This window comes from Amblyomma americanum, chromosome 9 (genome assembly GCF_052857255.1).
Source record: "Amblyomma americanum isolate KBUSLIRL-KWMA chromosome 9, ASM5285725v1, whole genome shotgun sequence".
In the NCBI taxonomy this organism is placed as follows: domain Eukaryota; kingdom Metazoa; phylum Arthropoda; class Arachnida; order Ixodida; family Ixodidae; genus Amblyomma; species Amblyomma americanum.
In genome coordinates, this window is record NC_135505.1 from 18,346,780 (window position 1) to 18,372,736 (window position 25,957).

The window sequence follows — 25,957 nt, forward strand, 5'->3', positions numbered from 1 at the left end:
ATTAAAAAATTGTGACGGACCACAAACCTCTCTTGGGACTGTCGCACCATGCCAAGCCCCTTTCCCAGGTGCTATCACGTGTTACAGATGCTGCGTTGGACTCTAATGTTATCGCCATATGACTATGAAATTGAGTATCGACCAGCGGAGCTTTCCAATGCTGACGCATTCAATCGTTTACTACTGATGGCCAGTAAGGCAGAGGAAGAGGAGCAGCATCTTTTTGAAATAGGAATGCTGGAAATGACGCCAGAAATAACATGGAACTCTAGGAAGGTGGCAAGATTTACGTCAAGGGACTAGCTGTTGGCTAGAGTCTGCTATTGGGTACAGCATGGGTGGCCAGAGAGCAAGCTACCAGATGAGTTTGCGGCGTTTGGAGCCGCAAGCATGAACTCTCGGTGTACCAAGGTTGTTTGCTGTTGGGCAGTCGTGTGGTCATTACGGAGCCAGCTCGACCGTATGTCATGGACATTCTTCACACAGCTCATCCAGGAACTGTCAAGATGAAGGGGCTCGCCAGAGGAGCCGTGTGGTGGCCAGTAATTAGCAGAGGTGTTGAGTAAAAAGTGAGGGACCGTGCACGTTGTCAGGAATCCAGGTCTGCGCCAGCAGCTGCAAAAATTCACCCATGAGAATTCACAAAGCATCCTTGGACAAGACTACACATCGAGTTTGCTGGGCCCTTCAAAGGCAACGTCTTCCTCATTGTGGTGAAATCTCACTCAAAGTGGTTGGAAGTGTGCCGAATGACTTCCCAGTCGGCAGCTGCAGTTTGCGCGAAGCTTCTTTTTCTTTTTGGTACCCATGGCATTCCAGAAACTGTTGTTTCGGATAATGGAACTGCATTTTGTTCGGAGTTCAGAGACTTCATGTGCCGAAATCCAATCCGACATGTGACTGTTGCCCCATATCACCCTTCTTCGAATGGTTAAGCAGAACGGATGGTGCGCGAAACCAAGGAAGTACTCCAGAGCAAGGTTGGAGGCAATATCGACACACGTCTGGCTACTAGGTTTTTAATGATCCAACATATTCTGCCTCATGCTATAACAGGCAAGAGCCCAGCTGAATTGCTAATGGGCAGGAAACTTTCAACTGTGTTAGAGCGTATGCATCCTGACCTGCAGTCAGGTGTGCAGCAGAAACAGGATCAGGTGACGCAGCGCCATAACCAGAAAGTGCGACTGTTCGAAGTGGGAGATCGAGTGTTTTTGCCCTAACTATACTTATGAGCCCAAGTGGTTGCAGGCATTGTGGATGCTGTCCCTGGACCAGTGACGTACTTGCTCGCCAAGGATGGACGTCGCTGGAGACGTCATGTCAATCAACTTAGAAGTCATTCTGCCAGCTACGCATTGGACAGTTCCACTTCTGGGATGTGCGAAGAGGAGGAAGCATTGGTTGCTTCCCCGACAAGGTGTTCCGAACTTGGCATTCCTCCAAGCCCAGGGGACACTGGAAGACGGGACCAAGGAGAAATACGAGACAAGGCTGCAACACCCAGTACCGAATCTGGTTCCTGTGGTGAGGACCGTGAAGTGAGCGCATCCCTTCAAGTCCAGCGACCACAGCGCCAACGCAGCCGTCCCGCGTATCTGAAGGACTTCGTGACGTAGGGGGAGGAGTGTTATAGCAGGACAATCTTGGGGCCAAGCAACCCTGTGTTACCATGTGTCACGTGACGGCGGCTTTCCAGCCAATCTGTACCCTGCCTCCAGCAATAAAGTATTAACAGCTGCAGAACGACTTAGTCATGGCTTTCATAGGTCATAGTATGTGCGTTTCATCATTCATGACTATACAGTCTATCGCAACGCTAAACGTGTGCTATGCGAAGGCTGCTTGTCAAAGGGGGGGGGGGGGGTCGCCATGCAATGCTGCTGACGACGCGGATTTATAATTAATTTTGGTCGGATCAGAAAAGTACATAATCCACACTTGGTACTGAAAAAGCAAGACTGTCGTATCTCATCTCTGCGTCAAATTCCAGCGCAAATAAGCGGGCCATTTAACTGGCAGGAGCATTTTACGGTGCGCGTTTAGCATTGCAATAGTTTGTACATGTTCGCTACATATTTGTTGTGACATCGTACACCGGCGTACTGCATCATTCGAAGCTCGTGCCATAGACGACGGCGGACGGCGAATTTCGTACCATGGACGGCGACGGACGCCGGCTTTTGTGTTAATTGGACATATAATATTGTTACGTGCTTTGCACGCACGGGGGTTTATTCAAAGAGGGGACCGGTCGAAGCAGGATGAAAGCAGGAAGCCTAGCAGCGTCCTTCAGCTCTCTCTTTTTCTTCCTCTTTCTCCGCGGATCAGTCCTTCATCTTCTGCTTCTTCCGTCGAGGTTCTGTGGAAGCACGTTACATTTCCCTCCTCGCAGACGATGCCCGTCGGGCGAGTTAAACAGACCGTCTGGGATGGAATCGCTTGAGGCGGGCTACATGCACCACCTGAGATTGGCGTGACCGTCGACCACTAGCAGTTAGTCGTGCTATAACGTAATTAACGTCACTTATGCACTCCAACACAACAAATGGTCCAGTGTAGTGGGATAGCAGTTTCTGACACAGACCACGCTTGCGTAGAGGGGTCCACAACCACACAATGTCACCAGGAACATAAGAAACTTCTTGGTGTTGGACGTCGTAGCGGTTCTTGGAACGCTCTTGCGAAGATAAAATTCGAACGCGGGCAAGCTGGCGAGCTTCTTCAGCTCTGCAGAGTGTGGTCGCAAGAGAAGGTTCATCGTGGATGAAAAATGGTAGCATGGTGTCAAGGCCGCAGCGAGGCGAGCGAGCATAGAGCAGGTAAAAGGGGCTGTAGCCAGTTGTCTCATGTTGCGCGGTGTTGTACGCATGAGTGATGAACGGGAGTACGCCATCCCAGTCCTTATGATCTGCAGCGACGTACATGGCAAGCATGGTGGTGAGCGTACGATTAGTGCGTTCTACCACACCGTTCGTTTGGAGATGATATGGCGTGGAGTGGCGAAAACTGCAGCTGCTGAGGCGGAGAAGTTCTTCAACAACGTCCGCTGTAAATTGACGTCCACGGTCGCTAATGAGAACTGCAGGAGGGCCGTGCCGAAGAATGACGAATCGAAGTAAGAAGTTAGATACTTCAGACGCAGTAGCAACTGGTATCGCGGCTGTCTCACAATAACGGGTTAAGTGGTCTACGCACACAAGAATCCATCGATTTCCTTTAGAGGATCGTGGGAAAGGTCCAAGGAGGTCAATGCCAACTTGCTCAAACGGGGCTGTTGGAGGTGTGATTGGCCGCAATTTGCCCGGTGGACTTGAAGTCGGCAGCTTAAAGCGCTGGCATTGCACACAGCTGGCTACATAGTGCTGGATGGTTGAACGCATGTTAGGCCAGTAAAATCGTTGTTGTGTGCGGTGAAGTGTGCGTGTCACTCCCAAGTGCCCAGACGTGGCGTCGTCGTGCATCATTTCAAGAACTGTGATGCGTAGGCTTTCGGGTACGACAAGAAGCATGCGTGCTCCTCCAGAAGCGAAATTCTTCTTATAAAGCAAACCGTCGCGAATGCAAAAAGTATTCTTTACAGAATCTTGAGCGGCATCAAACAAAGAGGTTAATGTTTGGTCCTTGCGTTGCTCAGTTCGAAAAACTTGAAGATCGGGGAAGGCTTGTGAAAGTGACGACAAGTATTCATCAAAGTTGTCTGCGTCGTCCTCAGTCGTTAGAAGCGGCAAACGGGAAAGACAATCGGCATCTGAGTGTTTACGGCCGCTTTTATGCACAACAGTGAAATTAAATTCTTGTAGGCGCAAAGCCCATCGAGCAAGCCGGCCACAGGGGTCACGAAGACTCACTAACCAGCAAAGCGAGTGATGGTCGGTCACGACGGTGAAAGCATTCCCCGTACAGATAGGAGCGGAAGCGCTGTACAGCGAAAACAACGGCGAGACATTCTTGCTCAGTAACCGTGTAATTTCTTTCGCTCTTACTCAACGAACGGCTGGCATATGCTACCACGTGCTGATCGTGACCATGGCGTTGTATAAGTACAGCGCCGATACCGATACCACTTGCATCAGTGTGCACTTCAATTGGTGCAGATGGGCAGAAGTGGCGTAGGATGGGGCCCGAGGTCAAAAGAAATTTCAGATGCCGGAAAGCTGCGTCACATTCGCTGGTCCAATTGAACGGTGCATCTTTATGCAGCAAACACGTGAGTGGGTAAGCGATGTCCGCAAACCTAGCTATAAAGCGTCGAAAGTACGAGCAGAGCCCTAAAAAACTCTGCAGCTCTTTCACTGATTGAGGCACCGTAAAACTTTTGACAGCTTCAATTTTCTTTGGATCTGGTCGAACACCTTCTTTATCAACTAAATGACCAAGAACAATTGTTTCACGGTTCCCAAAATGACATTTCTTGGAATTGAGGATAAGGCCAGCTCGTTCCATGCAATCAAGCACAATATCCAGACGGCGGTTGTGCTCACTAAACGTTTTGCCAAAAATTACAACGTCGTCCAGATAACATAAACAAATTTGCCACTTGAGGCCACGCAGGATTGTATCCATGAACCGCTCGAATGTTGCAGGTGCATTACATAATCCGAAAGGCATAACGTTGAACTCGTAAAGTCCGTCTGGTGTAATGAATGCCGTTTTTTCCCTATCTGCAGCGTGCACGGGGATTTGCCAGTAGCCGGATCTCAAATCAATAGAAGAAAAGTATGAAGCGGAGTGCAGACAATCAATTGCGTCATCTATACGTGGAAGCGGGTAGACGTCCTTCTTCGTGGCCGTATTTAAGCGACGGTAGTCAACACAGAACCTCCATGTTCCATCTTTTTTCTTAACAAGGATAACTGGAGCCGCCCAAGGACTGGAGGATTCTCGAATTATGCCTCGCTTTAGCATCTCTTGAACTTGGTCACCTATTAACTTACGTTCAGTGGCTGAGACTCGATAGGGCTTCTGGCGTATAGGAGGTGCGGAGCCGGTGTTGATCGTGTGATGAATACGACTGGTAGGCGGTGGTGTTGAATCGTCTTTGGCAAAGTCGAACACGAACACGTGTTTCAAAAGGAGTTCCACTAGAGTGCGACGCTCGGTTGGGGAAAGAGCCTGATTAATCATAGCCTTAACTTGGGTCTCCATATCTCTTTTCACGTGCTGCTCACTGACAGAGTTGGTTAACGCCGCGACGAAACCTGACACACCTTCCTCGAAACGGGCGAGTTTGAGGCCCCGGGGCAACACAGCTGGCTCTTCAGAGTGGTTCACTGTCCACAGCTCGGTACGGCCTCTCACCACGGGAACGACGCAACGAGGCACGACGATACTCTTCTTAGAGCAGGCGAGTGTCGTAGGCTCTACCACAGCTTCAAAAGATTCGCACTGATTGTGAATAGAGGAAACCCGCACGAATGCTGCAGAGAAAGCTGGTACAATAGTATCTTCTTCCACCGCAAATGCTCCAAAATCCGGTGTCGAGTTATCCACAAGAGCTGAAAGTAACGAAGAATTCAAAGCAACTTCTCCCGTACGACAGTCTAAAGTTGCACCACACTCTTGCAGAAAATCAATCCCAAGAATCACATCATGCGTTGACCGTGGTAGCACTGCGAATTCTGTTCTAAACGTTAGACCACCAATAACAACATCCGAAGCACACACACCAAGTGGAACCAAAGGTTCACCACCGACACCACGGAATAACGCTGCACGGTCACCACTAAACATCACTTTCCTACCTAAACGATTCTTAAACCTCAAACTCATAACGGATACGGTAGCACCAGTGTCCACAAGAGCCATTGTTTTCACACCATCAATAAACACTTCCAGTTTGTTCTTCAACATAAACACGGGCAGAGGTAGATTGGACGTCATCGACTCGCCGGCGGCCTCACCTCCATCGGCCGCGCCTCCTAGTTTCCCGGAGGCGGAGGGGATGCACGACGTCGAGGAGAAGGTGACCGCCGTTGGCGCTGAGGTGGCGGCGTCACACTGCGGTCAGATGCGGGTGATGAACTCCGCAAATTGCTCGGACGGTACGGGTCCCAAGCGGACGTTGGGGGTCTCTGCTGCGCGGTGTGCAGTTGCCCGTAAGTATTCGCCGGGGGTTGGCAGTCTTGAGAAGTTGGGAAACGACGGCGGCAATATTTAGCGATATGCCCTGCAATGCCACACCGGTAGCACAAAGGTTGAGAGCGCCAGCGACCGCCATAAGAGTCCTGGCGAACAAAGTCGCGACGTTGGCTGAAGCCAGGATCTCGCTGCTGACGAACCACGTCTTCTGGGTAGGTGGGCCTCCTTTCTGTCGGCTGGTGGCGATAACGTTGGGCAATGTTCCGATCGTCCATGGGCAAAGTGCCGTTGGGTGGAGCCCACGGAGTCGACAGGGCGGCAACATCTTCCTCCGGTGCAGAACTGTGCCGCAGATATTGTGTGTGGCAGAAGGTATCCCGGGATCTGGACAATTCCTCGCGCACAATCTCTCGAATCATATCAGCCATAGAATTTGGAGGACTGGCTTCAACACTGGCTATAGAGGTGACATTGGCCAATCTTCCGAATTTAGGGGTGATTCGACGCAGCTTAAGAGCTTCAAATGTTCTGCAATGTTCTATAACGTCAGCGGTGGTGCTCAGGCTCTCTTTGCTAATCAGGAAATTGTAAACATCTTCCGCAATTCCTTTTAGAAGGTGGCCGACTTTGTCTTCTTCAAGCATTCTGGAGTTAACTAGCTTGCATAACTTTAAGATGGCTTCGATGTATGCCGTGCAAGTTTCTCCGGGTACTTGCGCGCGGTGAAGCAATGTCTGTTCCGCACGCTTCTTCTTTGCCGATTCATCCCCAAAATTTTTCTTTATCTCGGTCGTAAATGTAGCCCATGAACTCAGTGTATCCTCATGATTGTCGAACCAGTCAAGGGCAGTGGCGGCAAGGAAAAACACAACGTTAGCCAGTTTAGTAGCAGCGTTCCATCGATTGTATTTGCTCACCCGCTCGTAGTGTTTCAGCCACTCGTCAACGTCCTCTTCAGGTTTTCCAAAAAATGTGCGGGGCTCTCGATAATGTGGCCAGTTGTTCGCTGTGGATAGCCCGGGTTGCTCAGCATTGTCGTCTCCAGGCATGTCCGATGGCAGTGGTGGGAAGCCTGCGAGTCTACGGCTCCTTCGGTAGATGGAATGCTCCGTGGTCGATACCCGGCACCTCTCACCAACCTGTTACGTGCTTTGCACGCACGGGGGTTTATTCAAAGAGGGGACCGGTCGAAGCAGGATGAAAGCAGGAAGCCTAGCAGCGTCCTTCAGCTCTCTCTTTTTCTTCCTCTTTCTCCGCGGATCAGTCCTTCATCTTCTGCTTCTTCCGTCGAGGTTCTGTGGAAGCACGTTACAATATGCCTCTGTATTAAAAAAACGAGTAGGAGATGCGCCCTTCATGAGGGATTTGATCGCCGCGAGTGATGTACTCTGCGTGTCGAAGTGTGATGGGGTAAATTTCGACGAGAAATGATACTTACCGCCGACGGTACGCCTTGAAGTTACCGCAAGAACGGCCCGGGGCTTGCTGCACGAATCTTACGATGCTTACAGTCTTGCTGGGCATGCCGTTAATATCTCAAGTTACAATCATGCGGTCACGCCAAGGCACTGCCAGCGCTATCTCCATGCAAGGCACGATACAAGCCGAATTCAGAACTATAGAACCACTCAGTTTTTGTGCATCTTAAATATGTACGTTTCTCGTCCACATTGTATTTCGCCACTATCGGTAAGTTGCCTTCTTTTTCATGAAATAAAGGCTTAAATAAGAACATCAAATAACATTTAGCATTTTAGTGGAAAATGCAGGAGCTGAAAGCAATTGCTCACCGCTTGCGATGACTGGGTGCAGCGTCGTCTGCTTCAGGTCACTAGCAGACGCCAGCCGCCGCTCCTACGCGTGTTCATTCACGCGTGCTTCTACCGAAGTGGCCATAGTTTCAAAAAAAAACAGTCCTTATTGATAGCTTACAGAGATGGATAACTCGGCAGACGTGCGCTTTTTGTGCACTAGAATGAAAGCTGTAAGAAAGGTCGCATGCGGCCAAGTCGTTTTTTTTCAGCTGTGGCGGTCTTCTAGGATAACGTTGATGCTGGCGCCACTCCGCGCCGAGTTCGAATTCTGACGGCGTATAGACAGTATCACGCTGCCCGGACGTTACTCAGCAAGCGCGGTTGGTACGCTGCAGCTCAAATGTGCAGTTGCTTCGGAGCTCAAGGTGGCGTGCGACGAAGGTACGGTTTGTTTGTTGCGGGTAGGCGACGATGGCTCTCGGAGAAAGTTGAAGCTGGCTGAGCGTAGTCTAAGAGGTTTGAAAGCCGCCATCAGTGCCTGCGGTCTCCTGGCTGGAGAAGTTCATGTTGCCGTCGGCCGCTTTAACTTTTCAACGCGTAATGTATTAGCTGATAATTCATTGATGCGCTTCTGTTTGTATATTCATCAAGGGTTTTCAAAACCACCAGTAAACGCGTTTTGCACGCTGTTTGTTGCTTTCTCATTGCGCAGAGGTTCAATTGACATAACGTTAGTCAGGATGGAAGCTGATTGTACACACACAACCGATCACGAAGAAAGGGGAAGGAACCCAAGATGGCAGGCGCGCTTGCTTCTTTTCCGGCGCATTGTTCGCTGATTGTTCGCTGATAATATAACAGGCGCAAGGGCACCACAGTAAGCATGCGCATCATCTCGCAGGGACTGTTCTTGCTTTCCATTGAAATTTCATGTGTGCCGTTTCCTGCAGTCGCAAATACTTCGCACTGGCGGGCATGGTTTCATTTTGTTTGTTTGCGTCTTTGGGCCTAACCCCATGCTGCTTTGAGTTGCGGCCGGATTGGGACAAGTTGGGCCGCAACTGCTGACACCTGGCTCACCGAAATAGGGCGATCCACGTTGAAAAGCCAGATGTCATAATTTGCGCCCCATTTGTCTCAACCCGCCCTCAACTCGGGGCCGCATGGGGTAGGGCCCAAAGACGCCATCAAACAAAACGAAACCATGCACGCCAATGCGCAAGTCTTTACGACCCCGCGTAAACTGCAAGTATAAAATTATATATGTAATCGCGCACTTGAAGTGTACGCGGAGAATTTTTGGAGATAAATTAACCCTTGCAATTAAAAAATGTTCTGGCAAATGTCCCTTTAAAAGAGACCCTGCTGCAATTATTGTTACGCTGTTGTGACTAGCACTCCCCTTGCTCAGCTAGCTTCAAGGGGATTAACTGTGACATCATGACATTGTCTTTGAAAGCACTTACTGCGTCCTGAAGTGGGTGTTTGAGTATTTATAGTAATGTCCGAGAACCTTATTTACTTATTTATTCATGTTACCTTCAAAGGTCCACAGAAGAAGGGTAGATGGTCGGCGGGAGCAAGACTATATGCTCGGTAGGCTAAATATTCTCAGGAATTGCTCCTCAAAAATACCTGAAATGAAAATTCAACAGCGAGTGCTTCGCACCATCGTGTTGATTATTGAGTTGTATTGGCAAAGGAGCCTGTTGCAAGCTTAATTACTGTCACATCCGTACAAAGAAGGTGCTAGGTAATATATTTGCCGTGCAGATTTCTGCGCACGCAGCAACTGCCCTACACCTGCTCATGGTGGGGCTTCGCTGCCTGGAAAAAATTAACAATCGGTGCTTTCAGGGGCAGATTTGTAGCTAGCTTTCGAGATTGCAGGTGAAAATCGAGGGGGAAGGGGAGGGGCGGTTTGATTTGCGTAATGCGTTTCTTAAACTGCCTTTGTAGAAAAACGGGGATTTTTTTGGTTTTCCCATAAATGTCTTACCAAGGGGAATGAGTGAGCCCCTTCTCTAAAAAAAAAAAAAGTGGTGCCTGGGTGTTCCGCATGCTACTGCTGTGACTTGTCTTCGACTAAGTTCGGCAATAATGCACAGGGACGCTGTTTCTATTTTGCTTGTATATTATTTTTGCATACTTTCCACTATTTCTCATTTCACAAGTTTAAAAAAGTACCAATCTCTTGTTTGCTTTTTGGGCTGTTCTACATGTGGAGGTGTGCACCTTGGTGATGTTGAAGAGCCCGAAAAGCGAAAGGAATGGCATTTTTTTCAGTAGTGCACTGCATTTTCCAACACACCAGGCCTACACACTGATGGAAAATGTTTGTGGCTGCATAGGGTAGAAGGATGCCTGCCACTCTGCAGCAGCCAAATTCTCCCCTTTTCCTTCACTTTGCAAACATGTGGTTGGCAGGTGCATTGATTCATTTTGCACTCCCCTTCAGGGAGCACTCGTGTTGCACATTTGCAGTGTTATTGAGGTCAGAACGTGCACTTCACATATGTTGCTCAACTATGGAAAAGAAATGTGAGGTACGTGTCACTCAGTAGAGTGCTTGTTAGCCATAAGTACAGATTAATTCTGATGATGAGTTAGGCACCCTAGAAATTCAGCCTAATCTCACCAACTTGCAATGATAAATATTATGTGTATGAAAATGTTGGACTGTGCAGCTACCAAACTCTTTTGTTCTTTTGTTTTGTTCTATTTCAATAAGCAGTTGACATCAATGAAGCACCTCTATGGGTTCAAAGCTGAAAAATCCAGCTTTCAAATGAGCTCTGCATTTTTTTTTAAATCGGTCTGCTGGTGTAGTTTGGAGCAAAAACATAGGAATTGTGGCGACTTTTGCATCTTGGTTATTTTATAAGTATTTATTGTCAGTCCTGTTTTTGCATTCTGCACAGTTCCTAGACAGAGATTTTAATGAGTATGTTGACCTCATGGATGATGCTGATGAAGTCCCTGACAAGGCTGCTGTTCGGGTTGTGGAGCAGCTTACTGGCACATGGATCCCAACAGAGGATGTGTATTACTGTATGTTGTTCTTGCTATTTTTTGCTGCACTGTGCAATAGAAGGGACGTTTAGAATGACCAGTAGTGCCTTTACCAAAGCAATGCACAAAGCTATAGAACTAAAGAACCAAGAATGATGAAAGGCAAGGAAGTGTGAAAAAAAGCAAGTTCGCTTGCAGGAAAATTGGAGAAGTGTGGTCCTGAATAGTACATTACCATACATAGTCATTTTCTGGATGACAGTGTGGCATGCCCAAACAAAATCTTGTCCTAATGTCTCTTACATATTTCATCTTTTAGTGTGTTGGTCGGTCGAACTGGAAGCAAGCAGACGGAACTCTGGATGCATGCAGCATTATGATCGGCACTTATTTCCTTTTGCACGTATTTTACTCCTACATTAACTGCACCACTTTGGCATAAGCCAGAATTAAAGTCAGTAACTCCTGTTCTTTGAATATACTTTTAAGGCAGGTACATCAAGTGCACCCAGCACTTTGACATCAATGGCTCCTAGCCCTATCCCTATGATATCAATCGGACTTAGCCGTGCAGGGTTGTATTCGGAAGAGCCTGTCAGCTTCATCTTAACAAAGAGGTAAATCAGGGTTGCTTGATATGGTGGTGCATTAAAATAGAGAGGAAATATCTGCTTTAGCATAAAATTATTTAGCAGCGGAAAGTTTTTTTTTTGGTCTGCGAAGCAGACATTTATACTTTGACCTGTTTGGGTTATGAACTTATTGATTTCATTTTAGAAAGGCCCACATAATTGGGTTTCTAAGCAGTATTTCAGAAATTTATATGCATTGGCGAGGACTAGGGAAAAGTGAGGGGTGGCAGCAACAGTGAAAATTGCTATTCATTTCCCTTAGAAGCTGAAGCGAAAGCTTTTTTTTAGATAATGCAAGCCATGAAGAGCCTCCTACTACAATTGGATGTATGAAGCTCTCACTATCTCATCGTCCGGAGGACAAAAATCTGGGCAGTTGGTTTGAATTGTCATGTTCTAACAACACTGAAAATATCAGACCAAGCAAGATGCAAAACAATGCAGTGCTAATAACTGAACTGAATCCTTTAAGGAAGAACTGTTTTTATATAAAGGCTGCACATGGAAAAGAGGATATGCAACAAACACTTCAAGAAGTTAAAAAGATTACAATAAAATGGTTTAAACTTATGCCAGTGTGACATTTGTATTTGTCCCAGCCCTTCAAGCAAACGCAAAGTGCCAAGATGGCAGGCAAAACGCACAGTCTCCGTCAATCAATCATGCCTTGCAAGCACAGATTTCAGGGCTGCGCACTCATTCTTATGCAGGTTCAATGTAACCTTTGCCATACATGTTTCCCCGTCTTCCAGGATAAAAAACGCTTCTACCACTTCAAGTGACACTTGGCTTTGACTTCTGTGTATACGCGTGCCTTTCAAATCATATTGACAACCCCTGCAGTCCCAGCATCGCAGACCATGATTAGAGCAAGGCAGTGTGCCCAAGGAAATCAGGTGGTTTTTCAGGCGTCTATTACACTACGCCCAGTTTTCCCTATGTACGTTTTACCACAGTAAAGGCGAATTTTATACACTACCCCTTTTGTGTATGGCAAAGCCCCTTCATGACGAATACTGCATTCGCTCCTGCTGTCATCCAAATTCCTCAGTTGCTTGACTGCTGGACTTATCTTGTTCACCTTATCTTTTGTTTTGAAAACGACCTGAACCTCATACCTATTGCCAATCTTGTTAAGTGATGTGAAACCCCGTGAACATGTGCGATGGCAAGAAGATAAGCTCAAAGAGGATATGTCCAGCGGTTGGCAAGCGGCTGAGCAATACAGATGACGACACGAGGAGCAGACGCAGTATTCGTCACAAAGTGGCTTTTTTGCCATGCAGGGAAGGGGTAGTGTATGAAATTCTTCGTGGCTGTGACAAGACATGCACAGGATAAACTGGGTGTGGTGTAAGTACACACCTGAAAGAACACCTGCATTCTCAGGGCAAACTGCCTAGCTAGCTAATCAGGTCACGCATTGACGGACCAAGGGGTTGTCGACCAGATTTGAAAACCGCACGGATACTGTACAGAAGTCGGAACCAAGTGTCACTTGAAGTGATAAAAGAATTTTCTATCCTGGTAGACGGGAGAACTGTGAATGGCAAAGGCTTTAGTGAACCTGCATAAATATAGAGTACAGCCCTGCAATCTGTTCTTGCAAGGCATAACTCACCGCCTCTGACTGCGTTTTTCCTGCAGTGTTCACTTAGTGATTACACCGATATTCGTTTAAACATTTTCATTGTCATCTTTTTCATTGCTTGTGCAGTTTTTCAGCTGGAGCCTATAAAACATTTATTTCAAAAAAAAGATTCAGTTATTAGCCTGCGCTGTGCTATCTTCCCTCTTTCTTGGTATGTCATCTTTCGTGCTGTTACAGTATGGTAGAATGCGTTATGCGTGCCAAGAACTTAATTCCCTCTCCTCACCATATTGTTTTTCACACCATTCTACTGTGAATATCTTATCAACATTTGCACAGAACATTTTGAACACTGGCATTCCAGAATCTTCATTGGTGTGAAATCTGTTTTGAGTTCACGATTCTACTATATTCAGTTAATGGGCCATTGGGTAGCCTAAGTCTCTAGCACGAAAGCATAACTGTTTTTCTAGCCTTGATGCAATTGCTGACAAAGTGTTTCATTATTTTTCCCTGTATGTTTTGCATAGATTTAGTTCTCAGTTCGGAGAACTTTTTTGTCCAGGTGGGGGGGGGGGGGTGGGGGGGGGGCTTTCTTTTTTGAAACTAAGATATACCAATCGCCTCTCTTTAGCCAAGAAGATGACGATGGGAAAAGTTTTCCCCTCCCGGATTTCAGCTTTTTGCATGAAGGACAAGACAGCCCCATTGGTTCCTATGCAACAAGAATAATTTTTGATGCTGTGTACCAAGAGTTGCTAAAGCACACAATGTAAGCATGATGGCGTTGTCTTTCGTTAGCCTTTCAGAATTTTAATACGTATGCTCTATTGCTCATTTATTTTATTGGGAATCATATTTTGTGGGTACCCTTCGAAAAAGTTTTTTGAGAAAGTAGGATGTTCACTTGTGCAGCGCTACCCACACCTAGCTCATACATGTGGTAGTGGGCATGTGAGTATTTTGCGATGCAAGTTTTAGGTGATTTGTTCTAATGTGATACAAGCTGATGGCAGGGCAGCATTCTTCCGTTTCAAGTACAAGTAGACATCTAATTGCCAGAAATGTTGTTCGGTAAAATTTGTAAACAACGCCCTTAGCGCATTTCTCAAAAGGGTGTGCATTCTCTTTTGACATTCTGTTTTCTCTGTATTGGCCATTTTTGTTCATGTGACAGTGATGTGCGAAATTTTGGGGACCAGGAAAAACACAGTATTTAATTAATAAGGTTATGAACAGTAACTCTCAGCGACTCTCCTTAACCAAAGAAGGAAATTCTGCTGGGTTAGCTTTTGAATCTGTCAAAGATTTTCTGCACTCTGTGTAGTCATAGAGCGCAGGAAGGCTTTGATGGACAGATTCAAAAGCTAAGCCAGGCAGGCTTGCCTTCTTTGTTTAAGCTCAGTCGCTGAGGAGATACTGAAAAAGATTGATGCTCACTCCCACAGAGTTGCTCATGATCTGAAGCCGGTTGCTATCCATTGGTACAAAGTTCCTATGGTCTTTTCTGCTCCGTGCAAACTCTCTTGGTCAAATGTTTTGGGTATCCCTGAAGGTGGAGTAGATTTGTAATAAGGGAGTAATTACACATTGGCATTCAACCGAGCGCAGCCATACGGCTTCAAAGGATACAGCTTTCTCAGAAACTTCGTAGTTAAAGAAAAATTCGCCCTGGTCGAGGAAAGCTGAATAGCTTTCCTTTGTAGCCGTATGGCTGCGCTCGGGTGTATGTCGATGAGTAATTACTCCCTAACTGAAAACTCTCTTATCACTGCACCCGCCGCATGATTGAATCTGCTAGTACAGAGAAAACAGATTGTCAAATGAAGCATGCAAAAACTTTCGTGAAGTGTGTTGCAAGGTTCATTTATAGAATTGTGTTGTGTGGGAAAGTGTATACGGCCAGTTGGACTGAAGTATCAGTGACAGCGCCTTAGAGGAAATATCGTTGAAAACGGTACAGATTCACATTTGCCGCGTCAGTCAGGACTGCGGGAAGTATGAACAGAAAATAAGTTAAGCAAGGCCTCAAGGTGTTAGTACTGTAAGCGGAAGTAAGGAAGACGCACCAGTGCACGTGATCTGGTAGAGCCGCACTATTGTGCGGCTCTACCAGAAAAATCGGGAGATCCTCTGTTGGCACTCCATCATTGATTATACAAAAATTGAAAATCAGTTCAGTATGTTTCAAGAAATTCATGATTGACGTGTACTTAGCATTACTCATGTTCTGCCACATGCTTATATACTTGTTTTTCTTGCTCTCCCTTCCCTCCATCCTCGCCTCAAAGTTATATAATCAGCCACTTCTGGAATCTATAAACAGTTTCAAGTAGCATATGTAATGTCCCTCCTTCTCTGTGCTGTTCATTCTTTCCGCTTGATCTTGAGTGATATACACACTTCTTACAAGTCACCAACATTCAATTGTCGAAACAGAAATGGCATAAAAATAGAAACTAAATTAATAATTACTCAGCAGTTGCAGGGTGATCCATGTATACTAATGTCTAACGCATCATTTGAAAGAAGGAAACATATAAGCAAAACTTTCGCCGCTGTACTACTTTATAGAGAACACCAGGTGGTCCAACTTATTCCTATATATGTTGCTTTTGTAAGTTTAACCCCACAATTTTTATAAAAGGGAGACGTATGCATTAGCAAAAAATATCAGTTGCACATGTTTGCACGTTTATTACATTCAAGGCTTCGTGGATCATGATGATTCGCCACAGGTATAAAAATGAGCGATGTAAGTTTGCATCGGACAGAGTTGTTGAGAACCGGCAGAAGTATGGAAGCAGTGTGAAAAAAAGGCTGTCTGCTGTTGACGATAACGGGGTCGACTTGCAACATGGTACTATTGGGCGCACCTTGGTGAGTGATTTAAGTTTATTCTTTCGGCATTTTTGTTTATCTTAGTGTTATATTTAATGCAGGCTTAGAGTTTGACTCCTTGTGGTCAAGACTCCCATAGCCTCGGGGTTCATGAAGCTTGGCTTATGGCTGAGTTTAAGAAGCCAAACCGAGACACTGCTCAAATGAGCTTCAGACTGGAGTTAACACACACGGCGCGAGTGAAGCAGCTGGCCAGCATGGCGGTAGCAGCAGCTCTCGAGAAATTTCTTTATCTTATGCACATCAGAGCATGTGTGCATTTTATGAAGGAGAACCTTGGAAGCAGCTGCTTTCATTGTGAACATTAGTGTTCCCCACATTAGAATGAAATCACCGCTCTACGTGGAATCAGTGTCAGATAATATCACTGCCACAAAATTATTTCTTGTGCACAGTTTGCAGGGTGTCTTACTTCGGTGAACTGTAGTGAAAATTCCCTGTGTCTTCTAAGGCCTGCAGTGATTCTAATGTCATTGTAGAAAATTATACTGAAGAAAGACGTTCTGGCGGGCTAGTTGGTTTATAATGAAGAGAATGAGTATAAACTGCGCGAACAAGACGGAACTTAAGGCACACAAAAGGAAAGACAAAGCGCAGACTTCCAAGTGATTCTGTTTGAGAAAATACATGGTTTATAAGGCCATCGAACATAACAATAAAAACACTATCGTCATAGGGCTCGACGATTGAAAACATCAGCAGAATTTTACAGGACAATCAGAGCCGGTGTGAAGCACGGAACCGGTGTTACATGTGTTTCATTATGTTGACAATTATCATGTGATATTAGATAACTGTTCTAAGCTTTATCTAGACAATGCTGTTGCTAGCATTCTCGCCACTTTCTATTCTGAGGGGCAAGGACTCCGTTTTACTCATGAAGTGACAAGAGAACAGCATCCAGTTTCTAGATGTAAAATTGAATCTTTCTGATGTTCATGTCTGCTAGTCTTACAGCCCTAGGTCTAACAAAATTCTCTTACCTTATAAAAGTGCTCATTCTAAGTTAATGAAGCGTAGCATCATGTCCTGTTTGTCTGCCCTTCTGCCTTGTCTGCAGCATCAAGAAGGTGGCAGGTAAATACGGAATAGGTGTCGTGTTTCCGGTGCCTTGTAAGCTGAAAAAAGTATGTCCCCTGCTCTCAGAAGAAAAGAAAGGAACAAGAACAGAACGCAGCTCGTGCAAGGAAAAACATCAGACCAAGTTCACCAGGTGTGTCTCCGAGGTTATCTACCAGATACTTCTATCTTGCAGGCGGATTTACATCGGCCAAACTGGCCGGTGCTTCAGTCAGCGAGCCCTGGAGCATAAAAGGTCGATGCACACCGGCACAGGCAGCAATCTGCCTTTGCATTGCAAAAGCTGTGAAAGCCGCAACTGCATTCCTTACCTGGACAAAACCGCTTTCCTCTCTAATGCACGCCGCAAAACTGAAAGGGAGGTTATCGAAGCGTTCCTGATTGCTAAAAGGGGTGTCGACTGCGTTAGCTCACCCTCGTTATTGCTATCGACACAAGAGATAGAGTTTTTAGAAGGGCATGATCGTGTTACAAACCTGCTCTGAATGTCCTGTAAAATTCTGTTGATGTTTTCAGTCGTCAAGCCAGTTGAAAGTCTGTGCTTTGTCTGTCCTTTTGTGTGCCTTACGTCCCTTCTTGTTCGCGCAGTTTGTACTCATACAAAAATAACTTCTTCAATCCTCGACCTCGTTACTTATTTGAGTATTTCATTACTGCTATGAAATAATCCTAATACTGTTGAGTTGAACATACGTAAATGTACAAATTATGCAAGATAGTTGGGCACTTTGTATAATTAGGGACGGAAGCATAAAAAATGGAATCAAAGTTCCAGGGTGCTTTAACATCTGCTTACATATAATTCACATAGCACAGATCAGACGGCAAGTAGTAACATAAATGGCCCGCCCTCAACTTGCAAGTGCTTGATACTTGGGAACACCGGAGAGTAAATGCATTTTCCAATTAACTTAAGGATAGCGTGCCCATCACGAGCCCATCTTAAGGGGCGAAGAGGGTCAGGGAAAAATTTATTGATGAAATCACAGTTCTAAAATCTTCAGGAAACAAGCATGCGTGTTCCAAACATATAAATTAATTTTATATGAAACAAGTTCTCGTGAACTACTGTAATATTTCATGCAATTTTTGGCTGAGGGCTTTCAAAAAGTTTTGCTGCAGGGAACTTGTTAAAATGTGTTTCATTGCTTTCTTGCGAAATGAAGGAATGCAATAAGAGTAAAATTATCATCCTGCCTATACCTCCGCTTCTGTAATAGTCAGAATAATAGTTTTACCCTCATTGCATTGTTTGTGAAATGAAATGAACAACACATTTTAGCAAGTTTTCTGCCAAAAAACATCCCGAAAGCTCTCGGCAAAAAGTTACTTAATGTATTGATATGTGTGCACGGACTTGTTTTACATACAATTGAAATATGTATTTGGAATCAGCATGTAAAAATGGATGTTCTCTGAAGACTTCGTAATTTTGGCTTAATTAATACAAATTTTTTTAATGGAGTAGACACCTAAAGTGGGGTGCTTGTTTTCTTATTTGTAATGATGCATAAAGTATAATTATACATGGATTACCACCTGGTATTATCCTATGACCAGTAAATGATATAAAGTCTCATTTCTTTCTCGTGCTGTTTCGGTTTCAACAGCCAAATGAGGACTGTGACGTCAACTTGTGCTTACAGATCATGTGAGACATGAAAAAACTGCAATATAGTATCTGCTTTCACGTTCGTTGTCATTGTGGCTCTTGACGAAGGCTGACTTCAGCGCTGCAGTAAAATAAAACGATGAAGCGGCGATTATGTGGACGTTTGATTCTGACACAAAAGCACTCTTTGACGTGACTGCCATCGTTAAGATGTTTAAACCTAAAAATGACAGGAAAAAATTTGATTATAAATTATTTATTTGTCGTAGGCAAATATCACATGATGATTCATGCGTAGTAGTGTTCTTCCGCATTTTTGTAAAGAAAACATGCCACCAAAATTAGGTGTCTGTACTTCTTTAAGTTCCCCTTCTGCCCTTAATTGCTGATTGCAGAACAAAAAATTTAGTGATGGCTGCACACTAACAAACACATTTTTTTCGTTTTTCTCTGGTTCCGGAGTTTTTGTGTCATTGGATGACCGTTTCAGCCAGTAACAACACAAATCGGCTGATCATGGGACACATCTACATCCCTTGCAATGCAGCAAAAAGACGTCCAATCCACTGCTGGTCAGCGTTACACCTGTGCTTACAAAGCCTATAAGACATCTACCTCCATGCGTAAGTTACTTATGCTTTTACCAATATTAGCTGTTTCTTTTGCAGTGAGCGACAACTGCCAAATGTACGGGGCAGCTCTTTTTTTGCAAGCTGCAGCTAATTCATGACTATTTGTCTCCTAATAAGTGACACCTACAAGCCCAGCAAGTGCCTCAGAAAACAAGCATTTGGGAACCTGGGAGTGTTCTGCCTGAAACCCTCAGCAACAGCTTTTGGAGGTGACCTGTTGAGGTTTTTTAAAGGACAAGTTTGCAGTAAACCTTTCTGCCAGTTTACCCGAGAACCGTTTCTATTTTCAGGTTTGAAGTCTTGGCGCACATGGATATTTGTGCAATGAAGTTTATTCAGTCTACCGCTTGCTCTGCATGGGCCTTTGAGCCTCTAAGGAAAAAGAGTTGTTTTTGTTCGCTTAGCTGGCAGAAAGGTTTCATCATCATCATCATCATCCCCAGACTTACTACACCCACTGCAGGGCAAAGGCCTCTCCCATGTCTCTCCAATTAACCCTATCCTTTGCCAGCTGCATCCACCCTTTGCCTGCAAACTTCTTAATCTCATCCGCCCACCTAACCTACTGCCGCCCCCTGCAACGCTTACTTTCTCTTAGAATCCACTCCGTACCTTTATGACTGATTGAGTTGTCAGCGCTGTATTATGTCCTGTTTTATTTTCTTTGTAAGTTTGATGTTGCACTGTTTCCCCATTATATATGGAAGACCAGCTGGTTCAACAGCTTTTTATTATACAGAAAATTACTCTAAAGTTATTCTGCAAGAATACTGCCAACAAGTCTCCATATTGTTTCAGGCCGCAAAGTTACATTCTCGGATGTCTTTTTTTGTGAGGCATATGTGGGTCTCTATGAATGAATTGCATCTTGAGAGGCTTGAGAATAAATAAAATTGTTGTACTCATTATTCAGCTTGCATTAAAGGAAAACAGAGGATAGTGACTATCTCGCAGATTCTACAGTTGACGCACACTATAAAGCAAAAGTTTTTTTTCTGAAGCGATGCTTTACCTCAGGGCATAAAAACTATGAAGTGAAAGATGAGTAATATGCTTAAATAAATGAAAAAAGTTGAGCTGATCTGAAGAAATCAAGAAGTGAAGGATGATATGGACCCTGTGTCCATGCAATATATGAATCCGGTTTTTCCGGTGAGAGTCCCACTGACACCATGGCAGGTGCCGAATTCTCGTCGGCTTCAGCGCCGGGCAGTCCCACAACAGGTGGTGAATATCCGCCTCGCAGTCTTTGTTCTTGCAGACTGGACACCCCGGGCGGGGATATAAATCTTTAAAATCCGGCCACTTGCGTGTCACAGCTGGAGTTGGGGCAACCGCGACCCGTATCCCCCGAAGCGCAACCTCCTCTGCACGGGTAAGACCACTGGGGAGGGTTAACGTACACAGAGGTATTAGAGCACGTGTGCGGCGCCGGACGTGTTCCTTTCTTGTTAAAAGGAGGGTGCTGTCATCGAGAGTGAGGATTCGAGGCAAAGACGAGGTTGGGGTCGAAAAGCGGGTCGCAGAATCTGCGCTGCTTTGTGCGCTCAGGAGGTCACGCGGGACCCACTCAATACGGATTTGTTGCGGGATGCGTGCCGCTAGACGATGGATGTCTTGGCAGATTTCTGGGGAGCGACTGACTCGTCGTAGTAGGCGTGTGACGTGTACGGCGTCGGTGCTAATGACAATGCGGACCGTGGGTAGCATGGGAACGGCGGCCACAGAGCAAAGTGCCTCTTGAACCGCAAGCACCTCCGCACAGAAGGAGGAAGGAGGTTCTGATAGGCGAAACCTTGACGTTTTGTTCAGAGCAGGGTTGCAAGGACAGTAAACTGCTGTTGTTGTTTCGCTGGCCTCAATGCTTGCGTCAACATACATAACGATGGAGCCATGCCGCAGATTGGCGTCTTGCTCTATAATTCGGTCGCGAAACGACGATGCCGCGCGGGTAGATGATGGCCGACGTAGATCAGTTCACTTGTCGCTTAGCTGCACAAAGCGCCAGGGAGGAAGAACTGGCGGGGGCGGCTGTAGAATGGAGTGCGATGAAGCATATACCCTGAGTGCACACGTGGTGTGTGTAAGGCTTGTCTTTTGGCGGCGAGCATCGCGTCGTTGCTGCACCAGCTCATCTAGTGTATTCAGCTGCCCATGTTCTAGGAGCGCCACGATCGGGGTAATACGGGGAAGGCAAGTGATGACCCTCATTGCCTCTCGATTAACCGCTTCTAGACGATCCAATTGAGCCCTGGTCAAATGCTGGAATTGGGCTTGGCAAACGAGACGCATTTGCACAACCGCCCGCACCAACTGTAGCGCAACATGAGTGCGGGCTCCACCTGTTTTAGGAGAAATGCGTCTAATTAGACCCAACGCCTAAATTGCTTGCTTTTTAGCCCGAGAAAGCCTAGCAGTACGTGTTCCTGACTCGTGTATTGACAAGCCCAATATTTTTACGGTCGAACTTTCTTGAATTGGAGGTCCGGATAGATGGAGACGATTTGGCGTTGCAGCCAGTTTGCGGCGCTCCCAGCGGTTAGCGACTGACACGAACGTGGCTTTGCTCACCGAAAGCTGCAAACCAATTGAAGAAGCTAAAGTCGACGCAATATCTATGGCTGATTGTAGGCCTGCTGCTTGAGTGATGAGGTCGTTGAGAGAGCTCCACACTGTTACGTCATCAGCATACAATAAGAACTTAATCTCGGAGACATCATGCAAGCGCCAAGCAAGGGGGATAAAAGCAATATTAAATAATGTTGGCAATAACACCGATCCCTGAGGAACGCCGCGAAGAGGCACAAATGATCCGATGGCCTCACCACCGAGGCGTATGTCAAAGTGTCGGCCTTCAAGGAAGGATATTACAAAATTGCGCACTCTAAAGGGGAAATGCAGCATGTCAATCGATTCCAGGATGTCAGCATGACTGATATTATTTTACGCCTTTTCAACGTCCATGGCCAGTACAGTACGTGCACTGTGGCTGTGAGTTGAGGCCAGAACTGCTGACGCCAAGACAGCGAGTCCATCTTCTGTACCTATGGACGTACGAAAACCAATTTGGGCGGGATGGTAGAAGCCATGGTGCTCAAGCCACCACGACAGTCGTGTGGCAAGCATTTTTTCGGTTAGCTTGCATAATGTTAGCGTAAGCGATATAGGCCGGGAATTTCCGAGGTCTGTCGGCGGCTTCCCCGGCTTTAGTATGGGGATCACAATAGCCGATTTCCAAGTTTCTGGTACGACGCCTTCTATCCATACCTTGTTATTGGTGGCGAGGAGTTGAGGCAGCACAGCGGAACTTAAGTTCTGGTAAACCTCGTACGGAATGGAATCCGGCCGAGTGCAGTCTTCCGACGGGCCTCGTGTATTGCTGCAAGCAACTCGGGCATTGAAAATGGGCTTGCAATTCCCTTGACGTCGGCTGTATATGGGAGCTTATCGACACATGCTGGAATGGCAGCCAAGTGGGCTCCTATGACACTTGGAGGCAACACATCATACTTGGAGAAAAACTTCCGCGCTGCTTCTCTGGCGAAATCATCCGGAGCTAAGTTAGCTGCGAAGCATGATGTGGCCGCTGCGTCAGGACGACGGGAACCATGTTCCATTGCACGAAACTTTCGGCAGAGAGGAGCATTCGATGACTTTGTCGAGAACTTCTCACATAAGGCATGCCACTGCCGTCGCGGAATATCGCGTTCATATCTGCGAGCCTTGGCAGTAAGGTAATTCAGCCTTGTCCGTGCTTGCGCAAAAGTCGGGTCTCGGGAAGCTGCCATCTCCCCTTGTCGGCGAGCAGCCCAGAGGCTAAGCAGACCAACATCCGGCGCCGGGCGATTCACGTCCGTCCAGGTGACAGCAGTAGCCTTATTCTGCGCATTTTGTAAGCAGTCCACAAGTAGTGTAGATGATTGCAGAGAGAGATCTTCGACGGTGGTGCGAAACTTGTCCCAATTGACCACAAAATACCTACGGCGTAATCGAAGGGCCCTTGATGGATGGAGACCGATGATGATAGGATGGTGGTCACTACCCCAGCAGTCTGGCTCCAGGTGCCACGATGGAGTCCCGTGTCCTGACCACCACGTAAAGTCCGGAGCATATGTTGGACTGCGAGCATGGCGCACAGTCCGCGTTGCTGAATCTGGATGGTTGAGTAAAACAAACAGCGCATCTGCGAATGCGTCCCGCAAGCGCCTACCACGGGGGCTTGAAGTGGGGTACCGCCAGTCCGGATGAGGGGCGTTAAACTCACCACCTACTAAAACAGGCCGCCCTGGGTGGTGTCGTCATAGAGTTAATAACCACTCCAGATTAATGCGGGAGGGAGCTCCACCGGCGGGTCTTACATAGTACGACACTACCACAACAGCTGCCTTGGAAGCTTCACAGCCACTGCGACTACCTGTTGATACGAGATGCACCAATTTTCTAGAGAGAGGCGAAATGAGGAAAACGCGTGTAACGTACACCGCCGCCTTTCCCGGAGGGGCATCAGTGTGCACACGACGGTTGTTCATTAAAGGAGACATGTATCCATTAAACCCCGGAATGAATGGCAAGGCATTGGTCTCCTGCAGTAGCAGGGCCCACACCTGGAGCTTGTTCATGCGAAGTCGAGATTTGAGCTTTCCAACTTTGTGAAGAGGCCTCTGCAGTTCCATTGGAGCACACCACAACAACGTGTACTTGACATTTTCGATTAGGCTTCCAAGCGTTGTAATAGAACTGATGTCAGGTTAGATAACTGGTTTACCATAAATCGGAGGAGGGATGTTGTCGAGTTATCCTGCAGTGCTACAGAAGACCTGGTAGAGTCTCCGAAAAACGCATGAGGGCTGGACGTAGTCAAAGGCGCTGGAGCCTTGATTGGCGTGGAGTGGGATTCCGCTAGTTGTCTAAGACGAGCAAGCAGTTCACGGCGTTGCCGTAGCTTAGAAACCTCGGCTAAAAGGCGTGCAATTTGGTCGTCAACTGCTGCCATGTCCTCACGTAGAGGTTCCAGTATGCTGTGCTTTTGTCTGGCTTGAAAGCGACGGCGATCCTTGCGCACTTTATCACTGTACGACTGCTGGGCAGGGGCTGCAGGTGGATTGGGCTCAGAGAGCTCCGGCAAGTCGTCTTCATCCCACTGAAGAGCCGCAAACCTGTTGGATGTCTGTATCGGGGCTCTGTTTTCAATCGGAGGCACTTGCTTACGGATCCCACGCCGAACCTTCTCAGTTGCTTTCTGTTTTGTTGGGCAAGTTGGAGAGGTGATCTCGTGGTCGTCAGTCTTGCAAAGTCCGCACCTGTAAGACGGTGTGGCTTGTGGCCGAGCCTCATCTTGCGTTGCAAAGGGCATGATCGGCGAATGTGGCCAGGTCTGAAACAGCTGCAGCAATATACAGCACTCGGTTTGTAAGGGCGAGGACGAAGAATACAGCCATAGTAGTAAAGTCGTTCTGGAAGAGTTGGTTGGCCCTGTAGTGTGACGATGCACGAGCGCCAAAGTCGGGAGCCACACAGCGACGGTATTAGATTTCGTTCTGGACGTGAAGCCACGAAAACCTTTGGTCCCAAGACACTCGTCCAGGTTCGCCTGAAGAATCCTGTTCGGAATGTCTGTCAGGCTTTTGGCTGCCAGAGATTTAATGGCCACTTTATACGATACCGATTCTGATGTCGGCATAGCCACCTGGTTGGCATACGCTTGGCAGCAACGCTTGCCTTGTGAGCTGCAGTTGGCAGAAGACGAATCCTGCGCAGTGTCCCTTGATGGGCGCTTTTGAGAACTGCGAGAAGCCGGTGGCACGGATGGAGGTGCTGAAGACAGGTCCATTGGAGAGCTCTCCTCCTCACGCTGCACGGTTGAAGCCCCATCCAGCAGTGGAGGCTGGGCAGCCATTGCTTAGTTCCGCCCAGAGGGCAGATCGCTCACTGGCTGAGGTGCATTTGGAGAAGGCGGGATGTGCGCTGCCGCTGATGGACCGGGGGCAGGGACCGACGCCGGCGAAGCCACCTCTGCCAAGCCCGTCATCGGTGGCTCTAGGCCTAGCCTCGGATCCCAGTCCAGCTGCCGGGATGACTGAAGGACATTTGCTTACTGCCACCCAGTCAGACAGCGCATAAGCCTCGGGAGCTTCCTCAGATGGTGCGAAGTCAGTTCTCTTGATATAAGGAACGTCTTTATGCGGATGGCCAGATTTTTAACTGGAGCGATGTGCAGCCACCTTAGCACGGACACTTCGTCTTCTTCTTCTTCCTCCCTGACAACCTTTAAGAGCTGTCTTGAATTACTCAAGCCTCCGGTAACCCTACCTGGGTGTGAAAAGAGCGTAAAGTTTGACTCAGTGGCGAAAAGCGCTAGTTGGTTATGAAATGCATCTAATATGAAGTGTTTGCTACATAGGCTAAATGAACAGGCATCTTTATGATACACTTTCTGAGCACAGCTAGGTGCAATGTACATTGATCATTTTTATGAGGCGCCTCTTTTGCATGTATTTTTTATTCATTCAAGAACACCTATGAAAAAGAGAGAGCTTATTCTACGTTTGTAAGCACTAGAAAAAGTGTGTTATGTAAGCGGTCGCTAACCAGCCCACTTGAATGTGTTAGCGTCCTTTGTGGCACTGCAAATACTGTGGGGTATGTCATGAGCTGAAGTTTCC

The 25,957-nt window shown here is 46.8% G+C and overlaps 1 pseudogene; it reads left to right on the top strand.

Moving 5' to 3' along the window:
* The window catches only part of LOC144105192 (uncharacterized), a 125,435-nt pseudogene that overhangs the window by 40,466 nt on the left and 59,012 nt on the right, over window positions 1–25,957 (top strand).